Raw genomic sequence first — 14,495 nt, 5'->3', positions numbered from 1 at the left:
ATGCGCCCATCAAAGGAGAGAGAGAGAGAGAAAGAGTGTGAGAGAGAGGAGGAGAGAGAGAAAGAGGGAAAGAAAGAGTGAGAGAGGAAGACAGAGAGAAGGAGAGAAAGAGTGAGAGAGGCAGAGAGAAAGAGTGAGAGAGAGAGGAAGAGAGCGAGAAGGAGAGAGACAGTGTGAGGGAGAGCAAGAGAGAGAAAGAGGTAGAGAGAGGAAGAGAGAGAAAGAGAGAAAGAGTGTGAGAGAGAGAAAGGAAGAGATGGAGAGGGAGAGTGAGTTCCGACACAGCAGACAAAACCCTCACAGCTCACCTTTCCACAACCGGTGTGTCTCCAACCACGTGCCGGGACATACTGCAGTCCTCAAGCTCACTCATCTGAAACATAGTATAGAATCAGTAATGGCAGAGTACATACAACTGCAAACACCTAAATAATTATCCCGCCCCTGTGTACCCAGGCTGCTGCCCCCATCCACTCCCACTGCCCAGAGGTGTCTGACCGCCCCTGCGCACCCAGACTGCAGCACACCATCCACTCCCACTGCCCAGAGGTGACTGCTTACCGCTGTGCAAACAAGACTCTCAGCTCACCTTCCGCCACCGTTGTGTGTCCAAGAGGGCCTACCACGAGCCAAAGCAACCTCCTGAGCCGTGTCGTACATGCGGTCTAGCCGAGCTTACAATTCAAATCAGGTCTTGATTGCCAGGCTGGTGTATGGAGGCTACTCATAATCGCAGGCTGCACACCCGCTCAGCTCTGGTGGCACTAACTCAGTGGAACTCAAGTTATCGCCACATGGCGGGAGGCCCATGTCGGGAAAAGTGCCTTGGCTGCCACCAAATATGTGTACTTCAAGTCATGGGAGAGAATGGAAATGGCCTCCAGCACGATTGCCGGCCCTTTATATTGGCAGGGTCACATGTTGGTCCATCAAACTCCCAGATCTTAGGAACGCACTCGACAGCTTGCCTCCCATTCGGGTTTTCAATTTCATCTCTCCCCAGCATTGCAGCAATGTTAATGCTCTCAGGACTAAATGTTCCATAATGCAGCATGGAAGAAAAAATATATTGAACCAATTAAAAAGTTGCACTGAGCCAATCAAAGTGAACTGCATAATTTAAAAGGAAGAAGAGCACTCCCCTCGCTGTGTATGCAAATGAGCAGCCTTTGAGGAAGAGGCTTGATAGCCTCGAAATGCGCCAGGCACGAATGCTTGCTGGAAAGCTGGCGAGAGATGAAATTGAAGACCCGAATGGGAGGCAAGCTGTCGAGTGCGTTCCTAAGATCTGGGTGTATGATTGGGAAACTGTGTACACGGCAGCCCTGCCGTGAGGGACTTGCACAAGCAACTTGAACAAACTCCCTTGAGAAGTGAAACGCGTCATGGACGACACCATGTCTTTTTATTTCATCTCTGTGAAATAAATACTTCACTTCAATGGATAATATCGTTGCTGCCTCTTTTGTTATGACCGATTGAAGAATTGTCACGTAAAGAGGTCCTGACCTGATCTACTTTTCACCACGGATTGGTGAAACAGGAACATTGTTATATATATATATATATATATATATATATATATATATATATATATATATATATATATATATATATTCAATGAAAAAAACATTGGTTTTAGGCCATATATAGTTAGGGATTTGCATTTACAAAACCTTATTTTACTCGCATAAAACCATTGAAATTCCATATATAGTTATAAGCGCTAACTATATATCGCGCACCCGCAATCCACTGCTGATGATGTCACATATTACATCATTCATGACATGGTTAGTGACATCACTGATGACATCACTGAAGACATCTCAAATGACATCACTGATGACATCACTGATGACAACATCCAGTGACTGTATGTTTCTGTAAAGTTAAAATATCTCTTACATATTGAAGAATGAGTGGATATATAAGTGTCTGGATGAAGGATTTAGTAGGTGCATGACTGACTGTATGAGTGAGTGATTAAATGTGTCTCACTGAGTGCATGGGTTAGTGACTAAACTGTCTTAATTTGTGCATCATTATGTCTGTTGTTCTGTAAACTGTTGCATGTGTTGATAAGTAGCTATATGAGTAACTATATGGGTTATTGATTGGTTGCCCAAGTATTTGTATGGGATACTGAGTGTGTGTGTGGGTGGCTGGGAGGTGTGTGACTCTGTGCATAGATGTGTGAGCAGTTGATTCACTAGATGTATGGTTTCAAAAGTGCATGTGGAAACAGCTGTATGAGCGGTTGACTGTGTGCATGAGTGTATTGGTGAGTGAATGGATATCTCAGTGCTACATGTCAAAGTAAGTACATATGTAAAACACAGTACATGTGAGAGTTGACATATATAAATAACTGTGCATAAGAGCCAGTGAATGTGTGAGTGGCTGTATGGATCATTGTGAACTTGTATCAGGGATTGTATAATAGAGTAAATATGTGTTAGTATATGTTTGAATAAGTAAAGTTTGTATAACTGTATAGTTGAGGAAATGGAGGTGTGATTGATTCTTTGCATGACTGACTAGGTGTGTGAGTAACTCCATGGATGAGTGACAGTCTGTGAGTGTCTGTTTACACTGATTGTATCTAAGGTTATATTAGAGTCTGAAGAGGTTCATCGTATTATCACATGAATGATGTCATCAGTGATGTTATCAGTCATGTCAAATGAGATGTTTTCAGTGATGTCATCAGTGATGTCATTTGAGATGTCATCAGTGATGTCATCAGTGATGTCACTAACCATGTCATGAATGATGTAATATGTGACATCATCAGCAGTGGATTGCGGGTGCGCGATATATAGTTAGCGCTTATAACTATATATGGAATTTCAATGGTTTTCTGCGAGTAAAATAAGGTTTTGTAAATGCAAATCCCTAACTATATATGGCCTAAAACCAATGGTTTTTTCATTGAATTTTCAAGGTTTTGTAAATGCAAATTCCTAACTATATATCCACTATAACCTATGGTTTTTTCTGTGAATTTCATTGGTTTTTTAATAGCAAATATGAAAAGCTTTAAAATGTCAAGTACGTGATAGATAAAAACATTTTCGTATTTATGCACGCTGATGTGCTTTGAACGCTGCACCCCCCCCCTCCCCTCTTTTGTCTTAGTAGTACTCTCTCTTTGCAGATACTGAAGGGTAGTTAACGCAGGCCTTTACCCCCGTTGTAATCCGTCGTGCCTGCTTGTCTCTCCATTTGATTGATTGTTGTCCAAGCATTTACTGTTTTAGAATTGGTTCTCTTTGGATCATTCTCTATTTACAAACAAGCACAAAGTCGCAATACTCTGTTTAGTCTTTGCAGATAGTGAAAAATCGTGTAAAAAAATAAAAGTAATCGAGCAAAATCAGTAGGCCACTAATTGGATCTCTTTTTGACCTTGCTAAAATAGAAATATTAGGAACAACCCTTCATGAGAAATACGAAAATAGTGAGATGAACTGAGCTCCACACCATGAGGGCTGCAAGACAGCTCGGCTCCATCACCCATCCCGCACAAAATAACGACAAACCCTATGCAAATATTAAAAATATAGACAACACACCAGCAAAGAAACAGGGTAAAACATTTTATTAAAAAACTATTTACATAACGTTGGTTTATAAGATGATGTCAGTAGTGGACCGATGTGTGAATAGGTCGAAAGCAGCACAAGGCTCCAAGATCCGGATGGCAACCTCCTGGATGTTGGGTGCCATAGTTCAGAGTTCTGAGTTTGAGCCTTTTTCAATGCCTGTGCTTTGTTGAATCAAAATGGCGGCTTGACACAAAGCTGACTCAAGCGTTGCTACTGATGCTATGCAGACCAAAACTGGTTTTCAGTTTGTACATTTTTCTAGATTTTTCAATCCAAGTTTGGTTGACTTTGTAGAACGATGGCTTCAAATTTTCAACATACGGTGTGGTGGCGCTGACTGGGAGGGGGCGCTTCGCTCCTGCCCCCTCCCCAAGTAAGATTTTCATACGTGAAAGTACGTTAATGGTTTTGGTCCCTGAGTTGCTTCGATGTCACTGCCATTCTCAAATGGCATAAGTTCTGGATGTTGGGTGCCATAGTTAAGAGTTCTGAGCAGTGCTTGTAACACTGTCTGAAGCTTATTTCCACCTACTGCAGCTTCACTATTCTCAAAGTAAGTGAGTGTCGTTTGTGGACCTGACTGCATTAGAAAACAATGTGATATGTTACCTTCCTAAACAGCTTGACGGAGGCCCCTTAGGGGCGGTGTGATGGCCATGGACTCGGAGAAGACGCTTGGCTCCGACACCCTCCCCAAGTTTTATAGCACTGGTGTAGCCTGAGATCGCCCCCGACATAGGCGTCCGGCTCCCGGGGTCCGGCAGAACTTTTTGCCTTTTGATGACTCTTCAATTCTGAACCTTGTCCCACAATCCGTTTGACCTGAAGACACGCTGTAGTGGGGCGCCCCTTTACCGTTTCAGTTGCCATTCCGCCCACTTTTGCTACACTGTGCCTCTTCCGCCATTCAGCTGTTTACCGCCCGCTCTTGCGACTACAGCGTCTCGCTCATCATGTAGTTGAGTTGCTCCCGCTCTTGCGGTGCAGCGATAGGCGGCTGCCACAGGACTCTCAAAATGGCGGCCGGCTCTTCGGTTTTGGGCCTGGTCCACTAAAATGGCCCTGGGACACCTTTGAACTCGGACGCTTCCCTGATAGGGCTTGGGTCCCATTCTCGAAAAGCGTCCCCTCAGCCGTGAAGATTCTACAAAAGTCTTGGGGGCCTCCGACTCCCGCAGGCTTCTGGTGGGGAGCGGCTGCCATGATTGCTCGTGGAATGGCCACGACGGAGCTACGAGATGGTAGTGGTCTCATGCTGACGCCAGCTTTAGTCTGAAACATCCAGAAACACTGTAGACTACCAATTCGATCAGTTCCGGTAGCGCCCCAACATGACCCGGAAGAGAAGAACTTGCCCTCCCCTCTTTGACTGATGGTTCTTGTTGCCTGTCCCCTCTGTTGTCATTTAACAGAACTTTTTGGACTGCTGAAAGGGGTTGTGTTCCGAACGCTGGTTGGTGGAGACATTTTGACTATATTCTTGACCTACGTTGTCGCGTAATGCGTTATATGACACGCCGCGTTAGCGCACCCGGAAGTGATCCGAGGCGCGGCGCGCAGCGCGTAACGTAAGCATAACAGGTCATGTGACTTGTTAATAAAACTTTTCATTGGTTCATTTTACTTTTGTTAATTTAATGATGAAAAGCTTGATCATATGACCTAAAAATTACGCTTTTTATTGTTTTCGAACAATATTTTTTTTTCAAACATATGTTATAATATTCCAGGCTAATGTACTTTCCCGGAAAATTTACAACTGTCTTGCAAGTAAAATATATTTCTTTTTCGAGAAAAAGGGCGTTTCTTCCTTCCATGACAGAGCCGTTGAGTAAAAGAGATTCGGCCTGCTGTCTTAGTCGCCGACACGCCTGATTATCAGATTCTTATCGATCACTTTATGTTGCAGACATGAAAAACACAACTGCCCTTGACCATTTATCTTTACTGCGTTCCTACATATTATACCTTTTATCCGTCATGTAATTGGACTGCTTTATTTCACTTGCCTTTTACTGATTCGAAAACAGTGACTAAAAGTAAAAACTTTACCAATGTAAATACTACTACCGTGTTTTGTTTTAAAAACCTTTATTGTGAAAATGTCAGTATACAAATACGGGCCTATAACCACGTGGGCCGGCCACGGAGCAAACTGAAATCGTATATGATGAGGAGACATTTACACTGTAGAAGAACGTAACGAGCGGGCCATTAGGTTGCAAGAACAAAGGTGTCTAACAGTTGCGGAATCGGTGGACGTACATTTTGTAATTAAAATACGACAGGGCCACTTACAATAACATTTTCTAGATATACATTTGCGGGCAAGGAGTTACGAGTCCCATTTATACCGGCGCCATTTTGGGCGAGGCCGGGCAGGTCCAAGATATAGTCAAAATGTCTCCACCAACCATCGGCCAGACCAGAACCCCTTTCGGCCCTTTATGCTACAAGATGGTGTCTTCCATTCAGAAAATATTGTTGGCAGCATTTTGAAAGGAAACAGAAACTGCCGTTCTCCTAGTGAGTTTCACATTGTTACATTTAGGAAGAATGTTGAAGAGTAGTATGTGGAAAATCTGAAGCCATTTTTCTACAAACTCTCAATCAGACTTGGATGGAAAAAAAAAACATGAAGAATGTACAAACTGAAAACCAATTTTTGTCTGTATAGCATCAACAGTAACGCTTGAGTCAGCTTTGTGTCAAGCCGCCATTTTCATTCAATCAATAGCGTCCCCCTACACACATTCAGGGACCTGGTCGTGTCTTCAGATGAAACGGATTGTAGGAAAAGAAGCAGAAAGGAAAAGGAAAAAAGTTCCGCCGGACCTCGGGAGCCGGCCGCCTATGTCATGTGCGACCTTTGGCCACACCAGGGCAATAGTGAAGCTGCAGCAGGTGCAAATAAGCTTCAGACAGTCTTACAAGCACTGCTCAGAACTCTCAACTGAGGCACTCAACATCCAGGACTTGCCATTCGGATCTTGGCGCCTTGTGCTGGTTCCGACCTATTCACACATCGGTCCACTACTGACATCACCTCATAAGACAACGGGGCACCCTACACTGACTTTCGGCGCAGCATTGTAGGATGGCCACACCAGTGCGGCAACTTGCTGGACACGACCTCGGTGCCATCCGGATCTCGGCGCGTTCGAGTCACTGTACCGCAAGAGTGACCGGAACTCAGCTGAACACGCCGTCTTTCGGCGCAGCATTGTAGGATGGCCACACCAGTGCAGCAATTTGCTGGACACCACCTTGGGCAATAGTGAAGCTGCAAAAGGTGCAAATAAGCTTCAGACAGTCTTCAACTTACTCTGATTCTTATAATAAACTTCAGATAGTCTTACAAGCACTGCTCAGAACTCTCAACTATGGCACTCAACATCCAGAACTTGCCATTCGGATCTTGGCGCCTTGTGCTGGTTCCAACCTATTCACACATCGGTCCACTACTGACATCACCTCATAAGCCAACGGGGCACCCCACGCCGACTTTCGGCGCAGCATTGTAGGATGGCCACACCAGTGCTGCAACTTGCTGGACACAACATCGGGGCCATCCAGATCTCGGCGCGTTCGACTCACTGTACCGCAAGAGTGACCGCAACTCAGCTGGACACGCCATCTTTCGGCGCAGCATTGTAGGATGGCCACACCAGTGCGGCAATTTGCTGGACACCACCTCGGTGCCAACCGGATCTCGGCGCGTTCGAGTCACTGTACCGCAACAGTGACCGCAACTCAGCTGGACACGCCGTCTTTCGGCGCAGCATTGTAGGATGGCCACACCAGTGCGGCAATTTGCTGGACACCACCTCGGTGCCATCCGGATCTCGGCGCGTTCGAGTCACTGTACCGCAACAGTGACCGCAACTCAGCTGGACACGCCGTCTTTCGGCACAGCATTGTAGGATGGCCACACCAGTGCAGCAATTTGCTGGACACCACCTCGGTGCCATCCGGATCTCGGCGCGTTGTGCTGCCTTCGGCCTATTCGCACATCGGTCCGCTACTGACGCCGCCTCACGTGCCAACGGATTTTCTACGCTTTTTGTAGCCCTATGCCGCATAACAGGTCATGTGACTTGTTTATAAAACTTTTCATTGGTTCATTTTACTTTTGGTTTCCTAAAGATGGAAGTCTTGGTCATATGACCTAAAAATAACACTTTTCATTGGTTTAGAACATTTTTTTTTCCCAAACGATGAAAGCCCCACCTTGTTTCTGGATCATTCAGACTGTAGCTGGCGTCAGCATGAGAGCACCACCATCTCGTGGCTCCGTCGTGGTCATTCCGCGAGCAATCATGGCAGCCGCTCCCCACCGGAAGCCTGCGGGAGTCGGGGGCCCCCAAGACTGTTGTAGAATCTTCACGGCTGAGGGGACGCTTTTCGAGAATGGAGCCCAAGCCCTAACAGGCAAGCGTCCGAGTTCCAAGGTGTCCCAGGGCCATTTCAGTGGACCAGGCCCAAAACCGAGGAGCCGTCCGCCATTTTAAGAGCCATGTGGCAGCCGCCTATCGCTGCACTGCAAGAGTGGGAGCAACTCAACAACATGGTGAGCGAGACGCTGTAGCCGCAAGAGCGGGCGCAACTCAGCTAGATGGCCGCCACCTGGGGAGGCCCGTTCACGCCACCTCCCCCACGCCCCCCCCCCCCGGGCCGCCGCACGCCAATTTTCGGAGCAGCATTGTAGGATACCAAAACCAGTGCGGCAGTTTACTGGACATCACCTGGGTGCCTGTCGTACATGTTGTGTCAGCCATGGGACACTGGACACAGTCCCATCAACATCTCAACGCGTTCTGCTGCCTTGGGACTATTCGCACAACAGACCGCTACTGACGAGGCCTCCCCCCGCACCACCCGGGACGCCCCACGCTGTTTTTCTGTGCTGCATTGTAGGATCCCAAAACCAGTGCGGCACCCAGGCGACATCACCTGGGTGCCGTCCAGAACTCTGCACGTTGTGCTGCCTTGGGACTATTCGCACAAAAGACAGCTTCTAACCATTGTTGCTTTTTGAGTTGAAAAATGTTTAAATGTTTTTAGTTTTTGTTCCGTTCATTATAGTTAAAAGTTAATAAAGTTTTATAATCTTACTTTGTTGGAGTGTTATCTATTTTTTTTAAAACGGGTGAATAGGGCCTTGAATCGGGTTATTGTCATGTGTGGGCTTTGGAAGTGTGCTGCTGCAGGATCGGACATTTCAAACTCAAATGCACGTTCTTTTTCTTACCTTTCCGAAGCATGGAGCGCAATAGCAGGCAGAGAAAGGGTGATGCACGTGTTGAACACTACCTGACCTGGCAAGTTGCTGGCAGTGCCCCCCCGCCCGCTCCTGAAAGAGGGCACACACACACCGCCGCCCCGAGTACTTCACAAATCTTTAAAAGACCATGCGCTTGTTCATGAGGCTTAAATGGTTTATCACCTCTTCTAGAACCCCTGCATCGACCCTCTGACGTTTCCTGGAAAAATTACCATGTAACACAATACCAAGCCCTGTCAGCTGAAACCCCCAAGGAATCGTGGGGCATATTATCAAGGGGGTTTATCTCCGCTTTTTTGGCTTTAAAAGCCATGAAAGCGGAGATAAAATTATCTCCCTATTACCAAGCTGTCGCTAACACCAGTTAGTGACAGCTAAAAGGAGATAGCGACCATCTTGGGCCCCGCTTTGCATGTCAGTGATACTTATCACTAATGACATGCAAAGTGGCGTGCCAAGATGTTAGCGACTGGAAACAGTCCCTAACATCGCTATCTCCTATTACCAACTTTTGGAGATATTTGCGCTAAGCGCGAATATCTCCAAAATCTAACACCTGCCCTGAGCAGTTCTTAGCCATGTTATCCAATGGGAGGTGGATAACATGGCTAAGAGTATTTGCTCGATAATACATGAATATCGCTGACTTTTCTGCGATAATAGCAAGGTTTATCTGCGATAAAAATCGCCGATGTGCGGCGATAATTTTTGTCTCTAAACAAGTTAGAGACAAAAATTATCGCTAGTTGTTCGTAATATGCCCCCGGGTTTTTGCTTGCAGAAATCGGGAGGCGGGAGACTAGCACTGAAATCAGTAGTCACACGCCTGAATCGGGAGGGTTGGCATGTCTGAATTCTCTACAGCTGGGGCCATAAACTACATCCGCAGGGGTAGGTGATAGCCTGGGACCAGCCTGGCATCTAAAATGGCTGCCGTGCACGACAAAATTGTGGCATTGGAAAAAAGGCAAGATGGCGCAGCCGCTGGAAGAGATGTATCAACATATATCAGCCTCCTCAGCCACCCTCAGGAAACATAGGGGATTAGGATACGTCTCCCGCACCCCCTTATACCTAGTAATTTAATTAACGAAGCACAAAATGGCGAATTCCCGTTTCGCTACCAGTTTGCGGCCCGTGAAGCGCTTCTACCGTGAAAAATCATTTTTTTTTTTATTTTCCCCACGGGACCCTTTAATAACCCCAACAACATTCCTAGGGGGTCAAGAGGGTGATACCTTGCCCCCTTTCATTAAATTCCCCCTTCGTTTTTCACCTCTTCTTCTCTCTCGATCCTACCGAGAGACAAGATGGCGGCCGCTCCGGACTGTCACGCAGCAAAAAAAAAAAAAGCTCACGCACAGCCGCTGGAAGAGATGTATCAACATATATCAGCCTCCTCAGCCACCCTCAGGAAACATAGGGGATTAGGATACGTCTCCCGCACCCCCTTATACCTAGTAATTAATTAACGAAGCACAAAATGGCGAATTCCCGTTTCGCTACCAGTTTGCGGCCCAGTTCGCGGCCCGTGAAGCGCTTCTACCGTGAAAAATCATTTTTTTTTTCTTTTCCCCACGGGACCCTTTAATAACCCCAACAACATTCCTAGGGGGTCAAGAGGGGGATACCTTGCCCCCTTTCATTAAATTCCCCCTTCGTTTTTCACCTCTTCTTCTCTCTCGATCCTACCGAGAGACAAGATGGCGGCCGCTCCGGACTGTTTAGAATGTTGACAGACACCGGAGAGCCAATCAGCTTTCTGCGCGCAAAGTTCCGAAACGCGAAAAGTAAGCGGACCGGATCGCTGCCCGGAGCGCTGTTACAGATATATATCTTGATTTAAACGTTAATTTCTCAAAATCCACTGAAGCACATATATTGAGACCTAGCAAAGGCACATCGGGCTAACAGTCCCTACAATTTTGCCAAGTTTCGTGCAAATCCATTCAGCCGTTCGAGCTAAAAGTGAGTCCAACCGCCCTATGGAAAAATGAATGGGAAAAACGCGTTTTGGGACCCCCCTTTTTTCTCGGCCCCCCCTTGACGAAACCCCACCAAATTTTCAGGGGCTGCTCAGAAACAAAATGTGCCATTTTCCTGAAAATTTCAGCCGATTCCGTCCACAAACGCCAAAGTTATTAGACATAGAATTTTCAGAAATGCCATAGGGAATTAATCCTAACTATATATACCTACTGGCGATAGCCAGTAGGTAATATATATATATATATATATATATATATATATATATATATATATATTCTGGAAAAAAGAAAGGGCACAGGAGTGTTATAGTTATGGTGACGTTTTGCTCGCACAAAACTATTGAAATTCAGCAGGTATAGTTAGCTAAGCTAGTTATATACATATATATGGCTCTAGGTTCCTTCTATTTTAACTATTTATACTATTTATTATTATTAAAGTACGAAACATGTCCACATGATATGATAGGATAATCTATAACTGACTATTTATCCATCTGACAACATATATTTGCTTATCGTACTTGATGTAATGACTGGTATTGCACTTTAGCTGGCTTAGCTCAGCTTGTCTTTCTCATGCACTTTTTACAAATGTTGCACTTTACTCACTTAGCACTTTTCAAAACGACTTCTTGCAGATTGACGGATATACTCATAGGCCTGAATTGTATATATTAGAATTCCCTTGTTATGGGTGATCACCAAACAGATGTTTATCTGCTTTTAGAGTAAATGAATATTTTCTAGTATACACTGGCTCTAAGAGATACATGATTGCCATAATGGATTTAACCAGTGAGAATTTATCGAATCATGTATACTAATACCCGGATTTAACCAGTGATGTTTTTTCTGTCTTGTGATAATGTTCCATTAGACACACTGTCACTTTACTGCGGAAGTATGTTGTTCATTTCTATACAGTCACATGACTCACTATGTCACTGTGAGGGGTTGGTCACTATGTGTAATTAGCATATAAAACAGCATTGAGTTTGATGTACTGGTTGCAGCGTGAACAAGGGCACAACTTGCCAGAAACGCGTAGCTGCTTTCTGTTGTTCAATAAAAACAACTCTGCTGATGTGCTGTGGTCCGTCTCCTTCCTGTTTGCTGGTGTGCTGCGTGATTGCCGAGACACCGAGAGATCAGAGGAGTCACGTGTTGGACATATATATATATATGTACATGCTTTTACTTGGGTTTTGGTCTGTTTGCACAGTAGAAAGCTGTACATTTCTTTCTTAGGTTACATGCGTGCATGTTTCCCTGTGTGCTTTGTGCTTTTGTAGGCATATAGCAGTCCCTATTCAAGCACCAGAACAATTTTCTTTGGTAATGCTTTTTTATCAAATGTAGGATCCGTTTAGGGAACTTTTGGATTGACCATTACTGCAATACAGTTCAATGTTACGTTACATTAAATAACAAACACATGTCTCTAAAAATGCCAAATAGACATCCTTATTGTTTTTGACCATTCAAAAATATCTTCTCCACACGAATAAAACATTAATCAATTCTTTCGTTGGTGGTACTTTGCCTCATGCATTATAAGGCATGCCCTTTTTTTCTACTTAAAAGTTTAGATGCTCATATATTTGTATTCAAATCTAAGATTCTTACATTTCGAAAGAAGTTTAACGTTTTAGAATCTGTTAAAAAATGTGCCTCTCTGATACATTTGGGAGATCCTTTGTTTTCTGCCCTGACCAGAATGGACTTCGAAATAACGTTAATACTGAACTGCCCTTTGCTGTAAGTAACAGAGTAAACATTTGAAAAGGTCAGGGCAACTCGTGATTTCATAGGCGTCATTGACTTCAAGGAAGCAGCAGAGAAAATATTTGCCGGAGGCAAATTCTGAACGAGGGATTGATAAACTTCTGACATCCATTATGCTCAGCTTTGCACGCTTACAAAATACAACGAAGTCCATCTTATACAACACTTCTAGTGGCTCTGCTGATGCTGAATTAAATTTGGGTAAACAATAACATGCTCCACCGAATTTCAAACTGTGTGGCGGCAGAGAATTTTCAGTGTTCTTTATGGGAACTTTTAGAACATCGCTTGTGTGTTGCTGAATAAGGGGTGCTCACTTAATCTCGACCGCCAACATACCAGTTCCTCAAGTGAACACCCCTATCCTCTTGCTTCAATAGTGTTTACATGCTGATGCGTGCTCTCTGAATGCACTCTATCTTCATAGGTAATACATTTGCAACATAAACAAGACACCTGTCTTTAGACAGGTCGATCCCTTAGGCGCACAGTTTGTAATACAGCAAAACGTGTAGATTCAATATACATTCAATCGAGCACGTATGTAATTTACAATGTATTTGATGTTTAACATTTGTGTTTGACTAAAATCTGGACCTTGCAATCATCATTAGTTGACACTTTTGACATGTGATTGGAATTAATCAAATAGAGACATGTCTTTTTTTCACATTCATTGAACCAAACAACAGTCTGTCAATGTGCTCCAATGCATTTAGGACAAGGTCATTCCTCAGCAGGGCTATCATTCAATATATTTCATACTGCAATCTGTATGCAGATACCATAATTCACACTGAAGGATGAGGACGCGGATAGTGCATCTGTGTTATGGTATCTGTATACAGATTTACAGATTGCAATATAAAATATATTGAATGACAGCCCCCCCCTCATGAAGAATTTTCTACAAGTACATTTTCCTTAATATTTACTAAACATATTACTTCACTAGTGAATTGGGCTTTTAACAAATAGAACAATGAGTCAAAGAATGGTATTTCTAGGTGTTTCTCAACTGTTTAGAATTATTAAACTTAATAGTGCACCCCAGTGTTTCCTTATGGAACAACCAGCCTTGCTTTATTGAAAATAGCTTTTAGGTGCAAGTCACTGAAACGACCTGTTTAACATTAATTTTATACACGTACTACTTTCAAATACCATGAACTCTGCCTTATGGTCTGAAAGACATACTTACGGGTGAATGAATCATTTTTAAAAGAAAGGAAGATTTAGACCTGTGAGGAGTTTATTTTGACAGTTCAACTTGCAGTTTAACACCTTAGCTGCTTCGAACGTTCAGCACCCAGTGCTGAACGTTCGAATAACGAACGCTGGCCCGTCAGCCAACGGTCGTGCGCAGCACTGGGGAGGTAGCGCTCGTGACAAACGTTGGCCGACAGCAGCGCTTAAGGGGTTAAACCGCTTCGGTCAGGCTACAGTGGTAGGCCTGAGCCATGTTTACATTGCTATTATATTGAATGGGACAGTAGGTGCTGCAGTCCACTGGTGACATTCAACTTACAGGGCCTGGGTACAACATGTACAATATACTAGTGACATATAAGTAAGTTACATTTTAGAAGCAGGGTAATGCCAAAACACCCATGCTAAAATGGTGGGAGCTCAGACACTTTACTACAGGTAAACAGGGGTAAAGGTGGCAGAGGTCTACAGCCAGCAAGGACAGATAGGGCAAAAATCTGACGGTACACCACACAAGTAGGAAGATGAGGAGAACTACCCAACCCCTTTGGAGTTGTCATTGCTAGGTGGGAAATCCTAGAAAGCCACCCAGCTTTGACGTGGTCAGTCCCATGG

Source organism: Lissotriton vulgaris, chromosome 9 (genome assembly GCF_964263255.1).
Source record: "Lissotriton vulgaris chromosome 9, aLisVul1.2, whole genome shotgun sequence".
Lineage (NCBI taxonomy): Eukaryota > Metazoa > Chordata > Amphibia > Caudata > Salamandridae > Lissotriton > Lissotriton vulgaris.
The sequence above is the reverse complement of the archived record's forward strand: the minus strand, read 5'-3'. Positions refer to the sequence as shown.